Below are 18798 nucleotides of genomic sequence, written 5' to 3'. Positions count from 1 at the left end.
AGTATCTTGCACAGCCTTAAAGAAATTCAGAAGACGGAGATAAAAATGGACACGAAATTAATGATGCAAGCTATGATCCAATTATTTTTTATGATACTACACAGAAATCATGACAAGATTTATTAAATTTCACCCATTTGTTTGTCTTTCACTATAGTCAAACCCATTAAGGCCAGAGAGTAATGGACAGAGCAACTGATTATCATAAACAACACATTAGTGTCCCTTCAAGATGTACTCTCAGGCATGCATATGTGTGTATGACTGTATGTTCAGATGGTTCTCCTGTGCTTACAACATCAAAACCTAGCCTATACTTTTGATATGGCCATCTTCCTTTCTTATGTGTTCAAAAGCAACTCCCCTCCCCAATTAATACTGCCTGACAATAATTTACCAGGATGCATCTGCAACACTGGATAGCACCCATTGTATGAGCATTTCTCCCCTGTTTAAGAAGTTCAAACGTGGGAATAGGTATCCACAATTTAAGGCTGACTAAGGCCCAGGGAGCAAATAAAGCAGTTCAAGCTTTAGAGGCCCAATTGACTAGTGAAAATAGCCCTGGGTCATAGATTTTCTCTTGACTATTTACTGGCCAATCATGATTAAAGTGTGTACAATGACTAAAACACCTTGATACACCTGGGTATAGACTTCAGGAAAAAAATGAAGTCATCACTAGCTTGGAGAAAAGGCTAATTGATTATCTAAAGATGACTGCCATTATTCATGGATATTGTTCTCTTGGTTACGTCTAGGCTGAAGAGTAAACTACATACAAATTGGGTTCTAAGTGTTTCTAATGAATTTTTGATTGCCAATAGATTTTTTGGCTTCCTCTTCTAGCTGATATTGTTATTTGTATTTTACTATCATTAACTGGATATCCCTGTGGTCACTCAAGCACCTCATTTGGGATCTGAGGTGGACTTAAGTGGGGACCCAAAAACCATGAGAAAATGGTGCAGACCTAACTTAACTAAACTGCCATCGGTAGGTTACCAGCAGCCAGAACTGAGACAGAAGCATCACGCTCCTGAAATAGCAGTATTTTTTAGAAACTCATCAAATAATGGAAATTGCCTTCCTCCCTTACTCCATCTACTGCTTAAGGGCAAGCTGTCCTCTCCTTGGTAGATTTTAGCCAATTAGTTTTGCAAAAAAAAACTCTGTTCAAAAGAATTTCTGCAATGTTTGCTTTTAAAGCTTTGCCTTTGCCTTTGTTCAGTGAGACAATCTATGCATGCTTGGTCCCCCTTATATAGGAGTTAATTTTAGCTGTATTCTAAATTGGGGTGGGGGGCAGACTTTATTCTGTAAAAGGCCAAATAGTAAATATTTAAGCTTTCCAGGTCATATGATTTCTATTGTAACTTCTCAACTCTACTGTTGTTGGCAAAAACGGGCACAGGATATGAAAATAAATAAGCATGGATGTTTTCTGATAAAAATCTATGTATGGATATTTACATTTGATTTTTATCTAATATTCTTCTCTCATATAATATTTATAAAGTCAAAAGGAGAAGAATATTTAATATCTTTATTTTTAACCATTTAAACATTGATAAAATTCTTAGCTCGTGGACCATACAAAACAGGTAAAAGCTGGATTTGGCTCATGGGCTGTGGTTTAGCCATGTTCCAATGGAATATTTCTGTGTTGTCCTTTGCCAGAGTGTGACATGTGGACAAAGATAGGGAAACAAGAAGAGCTTAAGGGGAAAATCTTTAAAATAACCTGATTGTGTGAAAAGAGAGTTTGCCTCCCAGGAAATGTTAACCCTGAGGACATTCCTGGTAAAAACAAAAAAAAAACAAAAACAAAAAAAAACAAAACAAAAACACAACAACAACAACAACAACAAACAAGAAATTGCAAGGAAATGAAGTGAAAGACAGCTTAGATATTTTTCTCAGGTCTTCTTTTCTTTTTTTTATTTGGTGGATTTCAAGCTTCACAATGGAAACCACTATTGCCTGCTTATTTCATAGACTGCAAAGGAAGGAGTTAGAAATATTATTTTGAAGTCATTAAACTCCTCTGGTATACAAGCACTATAACATATTTATATCTTCCTAATAGGTTTTTTACCTCCCATGCTAATAGCGAATTGGCTTTTTGTTTCAAAGAAGCATAGCTGCATAAACTTTTCGGAAAAATTGGAGAAAACAGGGCCAATGTCTCGTGAGTGATTTGTTCAGAGAACTTGAAGGAAGAGGAAGAAATAAATGGACATTGTTGAGTAACTACCATAAACCAAGCATTATGCTAATATGTTCAGGATGCCTAGTATAGTGTTTAGCAGAAGGCACTGTATAGAGTAGGCACTAAATACATTTTAATAACTGCTCTAAATACACTGTAGTAGTTGCAATTGCATAGTGTATTTTTTGATCTGAACAAGACAATCATGTGCATAAGTACTCATGTCTGTTTTGCACTTAAGATAAAATACAATTTATGAGATTAAGCATTTTTCTTATGTTACATAATTAGTAAGTGGTGGTAAGGGCTATCTAGTAGGCCCTCAATAAATATTTGCTAAATTTTTATATGAATGAGCCTACTGGATTTGAAGCCAATTTGCAGTTTGCTTTCTCCTACCTGGCACAGAATATGGTCTATCCAGCTGACCATTTTAATGCTAACGTGACTCCTTGATGTGCTGCTGAGATCATACCTGATGAATCCAAAAAAAGAAATTCATTAGCAGCTAAGGGAGCGTGAACTCCTGACCCAGAATAGATGATGCTGTTAAGGGATTAGCAGTGCCATGCATAGAGTTATGATTAGCTAAATAATTGGTGACACTTAACACAGGGCTTTCTCCAAGGGGGAAAAATAACACTATTTGTTGTTCGTATAATTAGATTTTTCACCTCAAGTGGAAAAGTAAATTGAGCACAAAATGCAAGCAGGTCTGAAGTGACTGCTCAAAGTTGATGTGGGTCTTTAATTATAGGACTCATCAGATGTAGTACTTTAAACTTACAAGGCTGTGCTGATTTGAACTCAGAAATGTTAAAACCTCTGAGACAACAGATTACTGGTCAGCTCTGCCACTGCTGTGGCCGCCAGGAAATGTGAATCATTTATACTGGCACTTCATGACGATGTGCAATCAAATCCCACTTGAGGTGCCTTTAAATAATTCTACTGCTTTGCTCTGGAAACTCCTGTCAATCAGTAATCGGGGCTGCCATTTCTCCCCCCATTGCTCTCTCCGGCTTGGCAGCGGATGAACCTTTGTGGCCAGAGATTTGCTAATGTATCAGCTGAAAGGCACACATTTCATGTTTCCTGTGCCCTCTCATTTCCTGGCTCTCAAGGCACTACCTCTCCAAGGATCCATTTCAGTGTTCCTAATAATTACCCTACTCTCGAGACAGTGACTGTAAGACACATTTCAGAGTGACTGGCCTCTCATTTTCCAAAATATGATCTTCTATTGCTTTGTCTGAGGGTCCTGGAAAATCATCTCTCTCCTGTGCTGTACAATATGACCCAAAGTAAGAGGAGTGAAAGATTAGGAGAGAGCCCAATTTTTGTACCTGGGGGAATGAAGTGAATTAAAGGAGTGTTTCGTGTTTCTTTCAAATGTGACTTTGATAACAATTAATCATAGACAGAGTTTCCTATAGCTTCTCAGTAAAAATCTATTTTCTGATGGAATAATCTAATTCTAACATGCCACCTTTTCCAGGTCTCCCAACTAACTAGAAACTAAAGAGTAAATTCTTTTTGTTGACATTATGATATTCTTTTTGGCATTGTTCCTGAATTTCTACTTCTTAAATTTTATTATTATTTTTAAAAATTCAGGTAGAATTCTTTTGCTCCCTGTACTTCGTGATATTCCTGAAGTTTAAGTTATCTTGTGAATATATGTTCATATTTTAGTGTGAGCTGCCTCAAACATTTTTCGGAAGTGGGAATATGTAAACTGTACCTTGAAAATGGGTAAATGCCTCAGGCTAACAACATAGGATATAAACATTCAAAATATATATAAGAAGCCTTTCTCTAGTTCGGACTTAATGCTATTTTTTACAGCAAGCTCTGACTAGTTCTTGAATAGTGGGTTTATATTTAACAGCAATTGGATAAACCACAATTTGGTTTACATAGTCCTAAGTTTTAGTCTAAGCAAGTCTACTTGCAGAGATTAAGGTAAAGGGAAGCCTGGCACAGCAGGTCATGTTATCAGGGAAGTGCCTGGGCCATGGGCTGAGAAGACACCTTAAGGGAAGCTGTTAGAGATAACCAGATGGAAGAGAGACCAGCATGGTCCCTTTCCCCAGAGCTCTGTTAGAGAGGGATGGGAGAAGTTGTCTGGGGAAGGAACTCCTCTAGGAAGTGTCCCTAATGGAAGAAGAACTTTTTGTTATGAAAAATGTTGCTGTAGCTATTTTAATGCTAATATTGCCATATACATGGAGACCCAAAAGGAAATGGCTTCTTTGGTGAGATTAGTTATACTGTGATATAACAGATCTTAGGAGGAAAAGAAAATGAGGATTTCTTTCTCTTTAAGTTTAATATCTTGTTTTTCTCTTGATTGCACGTCCCTTCAATCTGTCAGCCTTTGTTTAAATTCTATTTTAATCTACAAATTCTTCTGGGTTTGCCTAGGAGAGGTGTAGTTTATTCCTGTTATCCTGGTATGATTATGAACAGCATCCCCTTTAACTCTCAAATTTGGATGATAAATTATATATGTACCTCAGTTACGAGGTAAAAGGAGTGGTTTGTAAGTCTCTCCCCACACAGAAAGAGATCTAAGATAGAGTGCATGTATATGGGAGCACTGTGTAGGAACCAGTCTGCTGTTCAGTGGATCATGGGATGAAGAAGGGGAAAGACAAGATGGAGGTGCTTTGGTCCACAGAGCTGAATAAAAGCAGGAGGGCAGGAGCCCATCCCCAGGGGGAGCAAAAGCAGGCTGATTGAGGGATAGGTCCTGGCCAAGCAGAGCAGCAGGAGGGCCTGGCTGATGAGGTGAGGCCTCCTGGGTGCTCTTTTGTCCACTGAGTTTTATTTTTCCTTTTGTTCCTTTGATCCTTTGTTTTGGTAATTGACTTCCTTGCCATTGCAGTAAGACGTAAACTCACAAAAATTACACATATTAGCAAGTTGTAGAGGTTTAAGAAATCTTATAGAATTGCCGTAGCCCTTAGACTTGCAGCTTTTTGTAGACCTGGATCCCTTGAAGTCCTCTTGAATTTTTGTTCTTATCTCTTATTTCTTAGGGTGGACCTCACCTGATTTCTCTCCTTCAGATCCCACCCTTTCTATGACACATTGATTCATTCCTCCTGATAGCATACTCCCCTGCTACGATGACCTTAGAAGATAATTAGTCCTGAGTCATTGACATGAGCATTAATTAGTCCCATTAAGTGCCCACTTTTATCTTAGGGAACACCAGACATAGTGCACCCAATCCCAGTGAATCCTGGTATAGCTCTTCCTGATTTCCCACTTTAGTTGCAAAGGATAATTAATCACTCTCAGCGGGGCACTTTAAGCTGGAACACTGAGAAATGCCAAAGACCTTAAGGAAACTTGCAGGTATTGAATCACTGCTTAACAGGGAAGATTAGGGAAAAGCAGACTTCAAGAGTCGCCTAGACATATATTTATTTTGATACTCATCACATACATTTATTCTTTTATCATGAATTCAACAGATTCATTGATCACTTATTATGTCCAGCACTATGTTGAGTGTTGGGGACACAAAGTTAGATACAGTTTTTAAACTTAAGTAGGTCACAGTCAAGATAGGGTAGTAGAAAAAAAAAAAGATTTGTTACAGTATCACATGATAAGTGTTTCAAATAAAGGTATACATAAAATTCTATCAAAAGGGAAAGGGGATATTTATATAAGTTTTGAATGCTTCAGAGAATGACTGTATGTGGAGATTTTTATCCCTATTATATTCATGAAAGACTCTGATTGAAGCCTTACCACATTTAAGTGTTGAGTAATTTGTGTTTTGTAATACTGACAACTGACACTGGTCAAAATCAAGGTTCTGGCAGGGTGTTATGACTCCCCAGATCTGATTCTGTAACTATGAAAAAGTAGTAGTATTCTATTCCAATCTGGTATGCTATTATTAAATATTAATATGGGTGTCCCATGAACACCTCCCTGTGTTTAAGACAAATTTATATAAGGAATAACTAGTCTACCTGGCTTGTAGATAAATTCACACAGAAACTTAAGGCAGAGGTTTTCTGACATTCAGTATGAGCTCACATTTCTGGTATTAAAGAGAGAAAGGAGATGTTGAGGGATGGAATCAATGGACTAGTACAGCAAGTCGAGTTATCGCTAAGAATTTACAACTGCACCTCAAGCAAATCTTAGAGTGTGCTTTCTGAATCTGCCCAATTGTGATACTTTGATTAAAACAAAATTGAGTTATTAGTTAGTTAAAATGGAGACCTACTACTTCAGAGCAGTTGGCTGCATTTCAGAAGGAAGGAGAGGAAGAACATATTCAGAGACATTTACCTGAGGAAAGTTGTGTTTATCTAATTGTTTAGTTATTGTTGGGAGCCCAAACTCTTTGGATCTAAGGGCATGTTTCCCCTCATGAAATCACCAGAAATTTTAATAAAGATATTTAAGTATGTAGCATTTTGCCTGAGAGGATTGGTTGTTATCTGTGCCTAATTGGGAAAATTTCTAAACTGAAATGACTAATTTAATAATCACAAATAAGGAAGTTTGTTTCAGATTTTCCCTTCAAGACATCCTTGGGGATAGATGACCCAGGCATCCTTAAGCAGTAATAGTAAGTTGGTTAACACATTCACTAAACAAAGGGAGCCTCCTGTTACAGGCAGCACTCTTAGTGTGAAGTTCTTTTATATGGGAAAAGGAAAGGAGGACATTCATTCACATAACTAATGTTATTGAAACAAGCCATATGTGCCAGGATCTGCATTCAAAACACTGTAGTAAGACTGAATAGGTCATGATCGTTGTCTAGAAAGATATTACGGCCTGGGGGAAGTCAGAACTATAAACAAAATATACTGCAATGTCTTAAGTGCCCTAAGAAGGGCCAAAAAGAGTACAATGAGGCTCAGAGGATTGAACTACTAATTTGAGGTTATAAAGTAAGTTCCCCAATGAGCTGGCATTTAAAGGAGATAGAAGAGGATGGGAAGACTCTAAGGAGAGGAAGCATCAGAGAGAGCCATAGCCTGGCCTGCTGAGTTGCCTTATAATGGTGACAACAGCAGAGATGATGGTGGAGGGTAAGACAGTGGCAGCTCTTGTGTACCAAACTAAGGAGTTGGGCCTTCATCCTGTATATATAACAAGTGTAATTTTTCCTTCTTTAAATATAGTTATTGAACAGGAGGTCCTCTTCAGGGTACAATCAGGAAGCCGTTTAATTCCACCATGTCCTCAAAATTGCTCCATAAGCTGAGAAAATTTCATAGCTTTTTGTCACTTTCAGTTATAAATAAAACTTGTTAGAAAGGCCAACGTGCCATGGGTCAAAATTCCAAGTTCTCATTCTACTAAGGACATCTTCCCCTCACCACAGCTAAAACCTGAGCTGGGTGCAGAAGGAGGAGTGGGGAGCGGCATGATTTCTGAGCCGGTACTAGGATGAGTCCCCCGCGCCCTTAAATTTTGGTCCCTAAATGCCTCACTTGCTTCACCCTAATCTCTGCTCTACGAGTTGTTTTAATTTTTTCTCCCGTCTCCTGCACTCCCCTCTTCTCCTTTTCACTATGCCTGTTACTTCAGATTTTGAAGGAAATACAGGTAAAGAAGCGACAGAGAGAAGTGCCTTTTCACTTGGCTGGTGGTGGTGGTTTTCTTGATGGTTAATGCCTTATGTTGCAGCAGACATTCAAATGCTTAATAAATGGTGCTGGGAAAATTGGCTAGCCATAAGTAGAAAGCTGAAACTGGATCCTTTCCTTACTCCTTATACGAAAATTAATTCAAGATGGATTAGAGACTTAAATGTTAGACCTAATACCATAAAAATCCTAGAGGAAAACCTAGGTAGTACCATTCAGGACATAGGCATGGGCAAAGACTTCATGTCTAAAACACCAAAAGCAACGGCAGCAAAAGCCAAAATTGACAAATGGGATCTCATTAAACTAAAGAGCTTCTGCACAGCAAAAGAAACTACCATCAGAGTGAACAGGCAACCTACAGAATGGGAGAAAATTTTTGCAATCTACTCATCTGACAAAGGGCTAATATCCAGAACCTACAAAGAACTCAAACAAATTTACAAGAAAAAAACAAACAACCCCATCAAAAAGTGGGCAAAGGATATGAACAGACATTTCTCAAAAGAAGACATTCATACAGCCAACAGACACATGAAAAAATGCTCATCATCACTGGCCATCAGAGAAATGCAAATCAAAACCACAATGAGATACCATCTCACACCAGTTAGAATGGCGATCATTCAAAAGTCAGGAAACAACAGGTGCTGGAGAGGATGTGGAGAAGTAGGAACACTTTTACACTGTTGGTGGGATTGTAAACTAGTTCAACCATTATGGAAAACAGTATGGCGATTCCTCAAGGATCTAGAACTAGATGTACCATATGACCCAGCCATCCCATTACTGGGTATATACCCAAAGGATTATAAATTATGCTGCTATAAAGACACATGCACTCGTATGTTTATTGCAGCACTATTCACAATAGCAAAGACTTGGAATCAACCCAAATGTCCATCAGTGACAGATTGGATTAAGAAAATGTGGCACATATACACCATGGAATACTATGCAGCCATCAAAAAGGATGAGTTTGTGTCCTTTGTAGGGACATGGATGCAGCTGGAAACCATCATTCTTAGCAATCTATCACAAGAACAGAAAACCAAACACCGCATGTTCTCACTCATAGGTGGGAACTGAACAATGAGATCACTTGGACTCAGGAAGGGGAACATCACACACAGGGGCCTGTCATGGGGAGGGGGGAGGGGGGAGGGATTGCATTGGGAGTTATACCTGATGTAAATGACAAGTTGATGGGTGCAGCACAGCAACATGGCACAAGTATACATATGTAACAAACCTGCACGTTATGCACATGTACCCTACAACTTAAAGTATAATAATAATAAATAAATTAAAAAAAAAAAAAGAAATATCTGGTCATTCCCATAATGTATACTAACAGAATAAATGTTGTGTTTTATTAAAAAAAAAAAAAAACAAAAAAAACAAAAAAAAACAAATGCTCTTCATGGCCTTTGGAGGCCTCTGACCTGGGAAACTGGCAGTTCCCTTATGTGTGTTGTGCATTCTCCAGCTGACAACTTTGGGCTCCACGCTCAGTCCTGTGCCAGTTGTATAGCCCACACACAGAAGTGGATTTACCCTGAAGCTAATGACGCTTCAACTTCAGCGCCCCTCACTTGCACAGGCTCCTACCAAGGTCTCAGGAAGACCCCAGCAATGTGTCTGTGTGGTCATATACTTTTGTAAAATTTGTAAGGATAAACTATTTTAACACAGTTAAGACTGAAGTCTCTTTCCTTTCCAGTTTTTCCTTTGAAATAATTCTCCTTATGTTTGGTGAACTTAGAGTGTCACTGGGAATTTGGGGAAGGTGATTTGGGGATCCATTAAATTAGGATTTGGTGGGATCCATTTGTGTGGTTCCTAAGTCACAAGATTTTGGTATAGATTCCAGAAATATTCCTATCACTCACTATAATAAAAAGGTATAGGGGACAAATCTTTGTTTTTGTTTGTTTGCTTTTGTTTCTATATATATATATATATATTTTTGAGATGTAATCTCACTCTGTCACCCAGGCTAGAGTGCAGTGGTGCGATCATGACTCATGCAGCCTTGACCTCCCTGGGTTCAGGTGATCCTCCCACCTCAGCCTCCTGAGTAGCTAGGACTACAGACATGCGTCACCCTGACTGGCTATTTTTTTTGTATTTTTGTAGAGATGGGGTTTCGGCATGTTGCCCAGGCTGGTCTTGAACTCCTGGGCTCACGTGATCTGCAATTACAGGCATGAGCCGCTGTGCCTGGCCTAGGACAAAGGTTTTATTGACATGAAATGTCCTATGGCATCTGCCCTCAGAAGTATGTGGATAATGAAGAAGAAATAAAGTCTAAAACCTATGAGGCTCAGAGCTAGTCTGTGAAAAATTCTTCCAAATATTACAAATCAGACATGATAAAAACTGGTCAGAGTTTCCTAAATTTGATAATAATCCAAAAAGTTTATATGGCATCACCAAAATAAGATTTGAAGAAAAAAGAAAGTTTCTAAACTATGAAAAACCAAAAAAATTGATTCAACCTTACCCAATGAAAGACTAAATGATTTTAAAATTTTCTCTACTATCATTGTCACATGAAGCAGGCATAAAAAATATGGAGCCAAAATTAGGGGTAAAACTATTACGAAGAAGTGTCAGACAATTAATTATTAAAAATGTTACGTTATCGTGGGGATTTGGGTGTTTATGGCATTTGTCAGCTTTTAAAAATTTGTATTTTGTTATTTATTTTTACATTCTAAAGCAATATTTGCTTTTGTGATGTAAAAGTATCAGAAAATTTTATATGTGTTGAAGAATCATATATGTTGAAGAATCAGGCCCACAAAACCTAGATTCACGCTTTGAAAAAAAATTCAGCATTTATTTCAAGTTTAGGGAGTACACATGCAAGTTTGTTACTTGGGTTTATTGTGTGATGCTGAGGTTTTGGAGTATGATTGATCCTGTCACTCAGGTACCGAGCACAGTACCCCATCATTGGTTTTTCAACCCTTGCCTCCTCCCTTCCTTTCCCCTCTCGTAGTCCCTAGTTTCTATTGCTGCCATCTTTATGTTCATGAGTACCCAATGTTTAGCTCCCACTTATAAGTGAGAACATGTGGTATTTGGTTTTCTGTTCATGCATTAAATCACTTAGGATAACGGTCTGCAGCTGCATCCATGTTGCTGCAAAGGATATATTTCATTCTTTGTTATGATTGCATAGTATTCTGTGAGGTATATGTACCACATTTTCTTTATCCAGTCCACTACTGATAGGCATCTAGGTTGACTCCGTGCCTTTGCTATTAGAGTCATCCTTTTTGATGGGTGCATCTTTTCAGGTAGGCATCCTCTTGAACAGTAAGCTTTCAAGATGATTTGAGCTTGTTGACTTTCCATGATGTCAGCTGGGCCACAGATATGTTAGCATCCATGCCTTGCCAAACTCTGGAAAGATGAGTTGCTTCAAAGAGCACATTCTCACTTTCCTCAGAGAGCCAGGCCAATGGGTGTATGTGCTCTCTCAGCAAACCTCTAGCCACTCATGGGAAGAAAGCAGCGTACTCTCTGGCAAGGACTCCTCTACCCTTTTCCATTCCGATAAACAGTGTTGCTTTTGAGGCTTCTTTCACTTACCTTGAGGCAGAGAAGGGCAAAGGGTGGGAGATGCCTCATCTTTGCAGGTGAATACCTAAATCCCTTCAATTAAATCTGCCCTGATTATTCTTCTCAATGATTCTCTAGCTTTCACTTATGTATATAGTGGACGTGCATGCTGAACAAAGGTCTCATAACTGGTTTCACTTTCTCTGGGCAAGTCCTCTAAGGGCGGCAGTCCCGAACATTTTTGGCACCGGGGACTGTGGAAGACAATTTTTCCATGGACTGGGGTGTGAGGGAGGTATGGTTTGGGGATGAAACTGTTCCACCTTAGATCAAGCGTTAGATTCCCCTAAGGAGCTCGCACCTGGATTGCTCATACACAGTTCACAGCAGTGTTTCTATTCCTATGACAAGCAAATGCTGCTGCTGATCTAACAGGAGGCAGAACTCAGGTGGTGGTAATGCTGGCTCTCCTGCCACTCACCTCCTGCTATGCGGCCTGGTTCCTAACAGGCCACAAACTGGTACTGGTCTGCAGCCTGGGGGTTGGGGACCCATGCTCTAGGGTATCTAGCACCTCTTGTTAGAGAAAGAGGACAATTGTTATCCATTGGCCTCAGCTGCAATTTCAAAAGAGCACATGTTGGCATAACCACTTTTGTCCAAATATGTAGTCCTTTTTTTTTTATTTTTTATTTTTAGCTTTTGTGGATACATAGTAGATGTATATATTTGTGGGTTATGTGAGATATTTTGATATAGGTATGCAATGCATAATAATCACATCAAGGTAAATGGGGTACCCAACACCACATTTATCGCTTGTGTTACAGACAATCCAGTTATAATAGCTCTTTTAGTTATTTTTAAATGTGCAATTAAATTTTTTTGACCATAGTCACTCTGTTCTGTTAGCAATTACTAGGTTTTACTCATTCTTTAACTATTTTTGTATCCATTGTAATTATTTCTTTGACTTCGATATTTTGCCAGCAATCAGGTCAGTGATCAAACAAAAGAAAGGAATTCCAGGCAAATGAATTGACCCACGCAAAAGCATTAAGGATAGAAACAAAGTGGCTGTGGGATCCATGGGATGTTAAGGCACCTGAAGCAGAGGACAATGTGACATGAAGCACTAAGAGATGATGTTAAAAAAGGGTCATGTTGTGACTACCTTTTGTAGGATATTCAATTGTTTCCTCAAAGGTCCATGTTTAAATCTGAGGCATCTTTTAAGCCTTCAGGACATTTTAGCAACCATCTCTTTCTTTTATAATTTCCTTAAGTTTTTATTTATTAATCCCTGGTGTCTAATTTTCTACCTTCACAAAAATTTCAGGAATCTGCTGTTATCTCTTTGGGTAATTGATAGCTAGAACATGTTTCTTTGCCTTCCACACCACTTCCTCTCTGGTTTTTTCACAGATTCTGACTGCTTCAAACTCCAAACCTCTTTTTCTGTATGGAAGAATTCAATGGTAGAGAAATTAAGAGGCTTTTCATGTTTTTCTAGGAAAATACTAAGAAGTGGATAAGGAAATTGGAATTCTAATGATTGAATTGTTTTCCGTGTTGTGGTAGGAATGTCACCCTCTAATGCTGCAATTTCTATATACTTTTTGGTTAAAGTTCAGAGCAATATATATCAATATAGATGTTTTAAAGCTAAAAGATACTGGCGAAAAAGTGAGAGTACTTGCACCTGGCACACCATTGTTTTCAGAATGCTATACTGAACCTCATTTTGTTGGATTTTCACAAGGATCACAGGAAATGGGATTCTGACTACTACATATGGGAAAGCCAGACACAGACAGGTAGAGTAAATTGGCTACATAGTGACAATGTCAGGACTATAATTCTAACCTCTCAATTCTCTTTTATATGTGGTGTTCTTTCCCTGAACACACTGAGGCTGGACAAGGAAACAGAAGAGATCAGAGGGAACAGAGAAAAGGGAGAAAGTGAAGTGAGTCAAGGACAAGTGTAGCGTGATGCCTGTCTTGCCTCACGCTACATGAATATCCTGGGTAGCTTAAGGCTGCAGGTGTGTTTTGGCCTAAAGGAAACTGCTTGGGGAAATGACACAGTGCATCAATCCACAGAAGGTCCTCCTTAACTAAGACAACAGAGATGTTTTCCTAAACAGATCAGACATGTTTAGGGATATAATCCTGCAGGAATTTGTGGGAGCGTTTCAGGGGACTTGGTGTCCTGGTGTGTGTGTGTGTTCTACAAATGGTATTTTGTATCTTTAAATGAATTCTTTTTGTTTTGTAAATACTCCCAATATCATGGTTATGTAAAATGAATTTTTCTCAGTGTCATTAGATAGAATAAAATGCCTCCTATTGTATGTTGTTGAAGAAAATGACATCTGGCATGCGATTTTTGCCTTTACTTTTCCTTTCCTACCTGTATGTTGGGCTAAGTGAGCCATAGCAAAGAAGGTACAAAATGATGTAATCTGGCTATCTTTTTGAGACCAAAATATTTGAGGGTGGCACAACATAAATGGAGTTTATATTTTGATGACTTGATATTTGAATTACTCTTTAGATATTTATTTTTCACTGCATTTAACAGTCTCAGGGACCATGCAGACTTAGCATCTCACTCCAAGATTATGTGAGTGCATATTCTTTTATATTTATTTTGTAATTATTAGAATGCATATGGCCTGAGCAAATTTAACAAATTATTTTTGTTGCTCCACTTATAAATATCTGAAATCAAAAGTTTCATGAAGCTACTGTTCTATTAGCTCTTCTTAGTTATTATGTAAAGAAATGATATTTTATATACTGAGTGAGAATAAAAACTATTATAAAAGCATTTTCAATATTTATGCCAAGCTTTTTTTCATGAAAAATGATTATATCAATTTGCATCATTTTAATAATTTTTATTGGCATATAATATAGTATCTTGGCTGAAATATAGCAACAGATGGCTACAAATTTTTGAGTTATTGATTTATGCATATAGATATTTAAGAACGGGAAGGGAAAAGGGTTCTAGGACACTCATTCTAATGAATGCTAACAAGAATGGAGTTTTAAAAGGAAGGGACTTTAATCTCTTGACTGTCAAATATTAAGACAAAACTAATGAACTCCTGACAGGTTTGAGTAAATTGAACAAGTATCTTTGAGCACCTACAATCAGACAATGTTTTATTGGAACAGTCATTAGTTCAGGATTCATGCAGTAGGTAGGAAAATTGGTGGATAAACCTCTGCATAGGATAGAGCCTTATGATAAGGGCCTCAAACATCTTGATGTTATTCTAAAGGCAATGAAGAGCCACTGGAGCCATGCAAACAGGGAATTAGAGAAGAGAGAGACTGGAGGTAGGACCATCATTAGTATATCCATACACTATTAGTGTAATAGTACTATAGTCTAGAACTCTAGGGAAGAGAATCCAAGAATTAGAAGAAAGGCAGAAACGTTGCACATTTAAAGGATTGGGTGGGAGACACCAGAGTTGATAGGTACAGAATGTAGCAACTAAATAGAAATATCAAAGTTAAGTCTAAGTTTTCAAGTACCTGTAATTGGGAATATACTGATCATATTATAAAAGATAGAAGTCAAAGGAGGAAGCATTTGGGAAATATGGTGAGGTATGGGGTATTTATGTAAGGTTATCTAATAGGTGGGTAAATTATTATTTGTCTGGGACTTAATTAAGAAGATGAGGTATTAGGCATTATACATAATATATAGGAATAGGATATGTATTTGGGAATCATTTGGAGGCTTTTGTGGTATTAAAAAAAAAAAAGAAAAAGAAAACCCACGAGACTTAAATGGTAGGGTTAAGTTTACAGACTTTGCCACTTTCCAGCTTTGAGGCCCTGGGCAGGTCACTGCACCTGAGTCTCAGTTTCCTCTTTTCTGAAATAACGATAGGTTGTTGCAAGTATTAAAGGAAAGGCTATGTACATTTTGTAAGTGTCTAGACAAATACAAGGTACAATTACGCAGGGAAAGCTGATGGTGAATTTGTGAGAGAGGAGAGCAAATGAGATTTCCAAGGGAGTGAGTGCAGGGAGATAGGAAAGCTTTGGGAATGCTTACACCGAAAGGGCTTGGGAAGGAGCTCCTGGCAGAAGAGACAGACGGTAGTGTCAAGACTAAGCATGAGGTCAATAATGCCAAAAAGTCTCCAGGAAGGATGGGAAGGGGTTTCCTGTTGAAAGGCACCCATCAAATTGGAAAATTTGCTGTTCACCAAATGCTGAACCCTCAGAAAAACAGTTTCACTGGCGGTGTAACAGCAGAAATCAAAGAGATAAATGAATGGGAGGGAACATGCCTCTCTGGTAGAACACCGTTGCCACTCAGCATCAGCATAGATCCTCAATGCGTACAACAAGGTCAAGATGTTCCTCTTTCTTGCTCTCTGGACTTTTATGTCTTGATACCCTCAGCAGTCAGGTAAGAGGTTTCAGGAGAGATGCTGGGAGGAGCAACAGAACAAAACCTTCATAACTACTTTAAGGATGTGGTACCGTATTTTTACCAAATGAGTTTGCAGTACCATTTATTTTGCCTTTACTATTGTATCTGTAATTACATGAATGTTTCCTTTACTTCTCCATGTAAATAACCATACTAGTAAATTTATAGGAGGCCAAAAGCCAAGGATAGAGTGCACTGCAATTGCCATTTGTCTCATTCCGATTCTTCACCAAATTCCTCTTCCTGTTTTCTACATGGCAGTAGTCCTTCATATTCTGGATAATAGTTTTTATAAACTGCCTGAGTACTAATAGCCTTCATTTTGATTCTTTATGCTCCTTAGTAAATCTTTGAATACCTTGCAGTCTGTGTGTATGTGTGGTAGTAGTGGTGGGGCTGGGACTGCTTGTAGCTCTATCGGATTCTCCACTCCACCTTCCTTATAATGTTTCTGATTCTTCTCATAGAATGGTTTTCTTCTATTAAATCACAGTTTTCGTGAACCTAAAAGCAAAAAGTTACCTTCCTTTTTCCCAGCAAAATTGTATTCTAATGGAGGAAAATAAATTCTAGTTTTCAAAATTTCCATAAATGAAGATTAAAAAGAATTTCCACCTTAAAGTATGATTTCAGTAACACTTGTCGTAAATGTGGTTTAAACAGTCTGTGTTCTTATGTTCTGTTCATAATGTTTTATGAAATATTTGGGGGTCTGGGTGTTTCCTACACAATGGCTGGGTTTGATTTCTTGCTGGGTGACAGTCCAATAAGCACAAGTAAGGAGGATTTAACAAGGGGATTTTTATAACTTGCAACAAGTAAGGAGGACACTGGGAATAATTCCCCAAAGCAGTGCCTTTCTGAACAAAGGTGAAGACAGGGCTTTTATGAGGTCGGTTTGCTGAGTCATCCTATGCAGAGGCGGAATGAAGGCAGAGCAGGCACAATTGTCAGTGATGCTTCCACACGGTCGCATGTATAAAAAATGGAGAACAAACTCCTCCCTGGGCAGGGTTTTTAGCACCATAAAGAGGAGAGTTTGTCAAAGTTCATCTCCAACTCAGGCATTCTGGATTCAACTGTTTGTTTTGTTTTGTTTTTCCAGGGATGGGCTTCTTCCTGGACCTTTTTGAAATAACAAGAACTTCAAGATGCAGCGGTTACAAATGGGTACATTTTCTTTTTCTTTTTTTTATTATACTTTAAGTTCTAGGGTACATGTGCATAATGTGCAGTTTTGTTACATATGTATACTTGTGCCATGTTGGTGTGCTGCACACAAATGGGTACATTTTCACAGTGTGTATTCCAAACCTCATGGACCCTGGGTTAGGAATCCCTCCTGAGACATTCCACTCCTCATTCCTGAGGGTTTAGAGACAGAGTTCATGCTTCTGTATCTATTTCATGCTGGCCGAGTGTGTTGAGTACCCTAAAGTTAGAGGAATGAAACTCTTGGGCTGCTGAGATCAAATAAGTTTTTGGGTCACCTGGAGTTTCTTGAAGGGGCTGATATTATTGTAATAAAGCTGGAGATGAAACTGAGTCTTGAGGACACAAAGTTTACTACTGCATTGGCCTCCCAGAGACTCCTGGCAATCTAGATCTTCTAGTGTTGGAGGATGCAACCTAATGGGTTTTTCTTGAGGATTGAGGTCTGGTTTTCCCTACCCTCAGACACTACCCTCAGGATTTGATTCCAGCTTCCAAAAGATTTAAATATCAGGTTAATTATTATGCAGATGTATGATAATTGAGGTTTTCCTCTCAAAAAGCATCTCTCAAAAAACTCTCTAAGGTGTAGATCCAAAGTAAACCAATGTGTGAGGGTGACCCAGTGGTTCCCTAGTGTAGTCCCATGAACTTCCCTAAAACTCTGATTGCATCACTTGGTGACCCTCCTGGGTGTCAGGTGAAGCAGCTGCTCCTTTTTTTTAAAAGCTGATACTTGAGAAGAACTCACTCAGGTGGTCCAGGAGTGCATTGGTAAAAGCCTCTTCTGTTAAAATTTTCCCAGCCTAGCTGTCAAGACTGAGGGCTTCCAGATGTACCTGGGTCCTTTCCCACTTTGGAAAATGCCCCCTGAATCTAAGGATCTTAAACCTGTGTCCTTGGAAAAGTTGATCTTCATGGTTAATCTGGCTAGGAACAGATTGCTGTTTACTGTGACAGGGATGCCTCCCAATCCTCCAGAGCACAGAGTGGCCAGGGATCAGGATTGCCAATTGCCATGATTGGAGTGTGTCTTAATCCTCCAGGGCACCAACTGGCAAAAGGTGGAAACTAAAACAAGAGGTGCATTGTGGTTATTCTGGAGATCCTGTTGCTAGATCCAAAGATTTTTCCCTTTTAGTCAGTCCACAGGGTGAAGTCCACTTACCTCCCTGAAGGAGCACCAAACAAAAGGTCTGGACCACTGCTTCCACTCTTTTGGGCTAGATACAAGTGATGGCCTAGTGGGCTCTACCCCAAGATGAAGATCTTTAGGAATTGTACCCAACCCTCTCAGGCAACATGAGGAAGTTAGCTTGGCCAAGCTGCCGCTGTCCGCTTCTTTGCCCCCTAGCAAGCCTTTGTGAAGTTAGCATTAGAACTGGAGTCTTTGTCTCATCTGGGTTGCCAGGGTTGTTACCCACACAATGAGTGTGTTTGATTGCTTGGTGGGTGATAGTCCAATGACCACAACAAAGAAAGATCTAACAAGGGGATTTTATTACTTGCAATAAATAAGGAGGGTACTGGGGATAATTCCCCAAAGTAGTGCCTTCCCAATTAAAGGTTCAAACAAGACTTTTATTAGTCTAGTTAGCCTCTACCTCACATGTAGAGGTGGAATAAAGGCAAAGCAGGCATAGTCTCCAATCATGCCTCTAGATGGTTGCATGTATGAAAAATGGAGAATAAGCTCCT

This window comes from Macaca mulatta, chromosome 15, assembly GCF_049350105.2.
Source record: "Macaca mulatta isolate MMU2019108-1 chromosome 15, T2T-MMU8v2.0, whole genome shotgun sequence".
Taxonomy (NCBI): domain Eukaryota; kingdom Metazoa; phylum Chordata; class Mammalia; order Primates; family Cercopithecidae; genus Macaca; species Macaca mulatta.
Note: the sequence above shows the minus strand (reverse complement) of the source record.